Genomic DNA, 3,950 nt, shown 5'->3' with positions numbered 1-3,950 from the left:
GAGTCAAAAATAGCACATTTTCACTGCATGAAACAGATTGAGATTACAAAAAAATGCGGAGCTACTTTACAGTACCTTCAGTAGCACCGTCCCTCTGTGAGGGAATGCATTGGAGAACGGAACCACAAGAAGTCACATAGTCAGGAAGTGGACCACGACACAGCACACACCACAGGATGTCATGAGCTAGTCAGGAAATGAACTACACATGCTCAGAACGCTATGGGGACGCCCAGTCACCCACAGAAAAAAAAGTGGTTGGGTATTCTCACAGGTTCTTTGCGTACAAGTGTAATTACACTGCAAAAAGGGGCTCTTAAAAAAAAAGAAGCCCTGAACTGAAAACAAAGCAGACTGCAGTAATGTTAAGGCCATAAGTGATACAGTATGGCAACACAGAAAATAGGATGATCACAGTTGTATCCATCAGAACGTCTGTTTCAGGTTTACATGGCAAGTTGGGACTGTGTTAACCTCTTGGGTTCAAGGTTAAACTGCTGGCTACAGTGAAGGCTCAGTTTCTCCCACTGACATGCAAACGTTCTCAACCGATTTCCATCACTACATTGCTTGTTGTTGTGACCTCTTTCTAGACATTTAGACCAACTTTGTTCCTCGTTGTAATGCTTTGGAATGATAGTAAGTTGGTTTACAGAAATGGTATGTGTTTCTTAAGGCCTGCTTTCCTGGACACTTTGAAATAAAACTTGATGTACAAACTGGTTATGGAAAAAGTCATACTACGCCACTTTTAAATGGAATGCCTTGGCAAAGACAGATATCAATGCTCTAACACAGTTGACGGTTCACCCTTCGTGTAACTGGGGATGAACTGACTTGGGTCCAGTTAGTTCAGTCTATTGTCAGATATTTATCTGTCAGATTTTTCAATCCTCATTTTATTGGTTCTTGGCTTTTAAATACATTTTGAAATCATATTTTATTAGGAATGAAAAGTAAAAATAACTTAATTTCATCACACATTTTTTTCAAAACAAAACAAAATGCTACAAAACGTGGCTACCGTCTTCAGTTTCTTCTCCCAAACTTCAATACATGTATCATACAATTAAGGGCAATTTGATCATCATTTGATCACCTTTAGTAATCATGAAAAGATACAGATCCAAATCATGTTTTAACGAGAAATACCATCTCAAATCCACTGGATTTAAATACACTAACTGCTTCCAACTGTCGGTCCAAAGACAAAAACAACTGCACACATGGCAGATTTCAAACACAAACAGAGAACTTACAATTGAAGTACTTTTAAAGCTCATTGACTCTCATCCAATAATAACAGGTCTTCAGACAGCGAAATAACCATGATGGCTTGTTACTGGCTCCTACTATCAACCTCCAAACCATGCCATCATCTCCCAAAACAAATATATACAAACAATTTAACACTGGTAATAATAGTGGGATTGTCCGACAGTGGTACTGCTCAACTCAGCGCCTCCAATAGAGGTGATGGTCTGGTAACTGACGCATACAGTGTTCAGTTCCAGTGTGTGTGTGTGTGTGTGTGTGTGTGTGTGCATAAGGAATGTGTGTGTGTGTCAACTACTGCTCTATCCAGGGTCCCACACACCAACCGCTGATTGTCCCGGTGATAGAGTAGGCCATTCTGGAGGATTGGATGGAAAAGTCAATGAAATGTATTCAGGTTTGAAGGGAAGAGTAGCAAACATATCAATTTATATACACCACTACACTTTAAAAAACCAAAGTGCGATAGGGTTCTTCGGCTGTCCCCGTAGGAGAACCTTTTGAAGAACCCTTCTTGGTTCCAGGTAGAACCCTCCGTGGAAAGGGTTCTACTTGGAACCAAAAAGGGTTCAACCTTGAACCAAAAAGGGTTCTCCTATGGGGACAACTGAAGAACCCTTTTGAAACCCTTTATTTCTAAGAGAGCACTGGCATTTTTTACCAAGTCAAGTTGGTCTTGTCGGAAACTATAGGCCGAGCTCTTGGAGTGAGGAAATCCTAGTTCTAGACAGTAATGATTGTATAGCGCAAGTGTGTCTCTACAGCAGATCCCATATACTATATCGCTATATTATTCAGGCCATAGTGTGACTTACAGGGGATTCTACACGGGCCCCTCAGTAGCCGCATCAAGCCACACTGTCCAGTTGAATTGCTCATTCTAGCATAGCCTCAGTTGGAAGAAGTTGTACACACACATACAGGAGCCATAGCCTCTTCACCAAGTAAAGCCTTTGCGTCACCACGACACCCAGCACTGTGCTTTACAGTTTACAAGGAAGGATAGGAACACACACACAAGCCCACACGGTCTGGGAGACCCACCTGGGTCAGAATGCTACATCAATAGCTGTCCCAACGAGAGATTGAAAAAAACATTATATATATATATATATATATATATATATACACACACACACACAAGATGTACAAAAGAGACAAAAGAAAAGGGGTCCGTCCGTTCCAGCGGACTCAGTCCATTCTGAAGCAGTCTGTGATTCGTCCAGTAGGGAGCTCCGGCGCATCCAATCCCGATCCAGAGTCAGTTTATCTCAGTCGGTGCAGAGTGCTGAGGGTATCCGAGAGGAAACGGAGGACTCCTAGACACAGGCCTCTCCAGCCCTGTCGTTGGGGGATGCCACCCTGAGAGAGAGACAGAGAGAGAAATAGGGAGAGAAGGAGAGATAGGGACAATTTGTGGTCAGCCCCAAAACAATTGTGTCTTTTACTGTTGCCCTTTCAGTCTTGATGCTCGTTCAAATGAACGATTGTTGACAGTCTGCAGCAGTAAATAAGGGATAGAGGTCACATTGTTGATGATTGCAGTGTAAGACCACACGGATGTAAGTGACCTAATTCTGGACAACACTGAATTGACTTAGCTCTTAAGATCTATTTAGAATAGCTTGGGTCTTTACAAACATCCACAATTACACCAAGAGATTCATTTAGAAAATTCCATAGGATAGCATCCAGTTCCCTGCTTTAAGAGAAATTCACAACATCCTATCATTATGATATAGGCTCTGTGCAACCACTACTACACAGTCTCGTACTTTCTAGATTCTATACTTTTTAACGGACTTTAATATCCCCTTACTGGAACAGGTGAGCTTTCCCCGCATGTGAGTCTGTGTGCGTGTCTTTGTGTGTGTGTGTGTGCGTGTGTTTGTGCGTGTGTGTGCGTGTGTTTGTGTGTGTGTGTGTGTGTGTGTGTGTGTGTGTGTATGTGTGTATGTGTGTGTGTGTGTGTGCGTGTGTTTGTGTGTGTGTGTGTGTGTGTGTGTGTGTGTGTGTGTGTGTGTGTGTGTGTGTGTGTGTGAGTGTGTGTGTATGCCGTGCAACTGGGTGTAGTTAGGAAGTCCCAGACAGACACTGGCTGTAAAACAGAGCCAGGAGAGGCGGCACATCGCCTGTCAACAGCTGCTTTGAGTCACTCACTAAAAATAGCCCTGCTCCTTAGTGAGAGAGAGAGAAGTGAAAAAGAGAGTGAGAGAATGTGGGAAAGAGACAGAGAGAAGTAGTGAAAACCAGACACTGACAGACAGTGAGATGCCAGCAGAAAGCTTATAATAATACACAACGAAAGAGAGTGAGATAGTTACCGCTCAGAGAGGAGAGAGAGGGAGGGAGAAAGAGAGGAAAGATTGAGAGGTGGGGAGAGAAAAATAGAGTAGGGGAGGATACAGGGTAAGAGAAGATAGAAAACCACTGGCCATGCAGAGAAAGAGGGGCACAGTTGGGGAGGTCACCAGACAAGATACAGACAAATAACTCTGAACAAGAGAAACAGTAGAGTGGTGTGTGTGTGTGTGTGTGTGTGTGTGTGTGTGTGTGTGTGTGTGTGTGTGTGTGTGTGTGTGTGTGTGTGTGTGTGTGTGTGTGTGTGTGTGTGTGTGTGCGCGCGCCCTTTTGTTGTTACTCGTGCTCAGGAAGCCCCTGTTCTTTTAGCTATC

The sequence above is a fragment of the Oncorhynchus clarkii genome, chromosome 24 (assembly GCF_045791955.1).
Source record: "Oncorhynchus clarkii lewisi isolate Uvic-CL-2024 chromosome 24, UVic_Ocla_1.0, whole genome shotgun sequence".
NCBI classification, from domain to species: domain Eukaryota; kingdom Metazoa; phylum Chordata; class Actinopteri; order Salmoniformes; family Salmonidae; genus Oncorhynchus; species Oncorhynchus clarkii.
Note: the sequence above shows the minus strand (reverse complement) of the source record.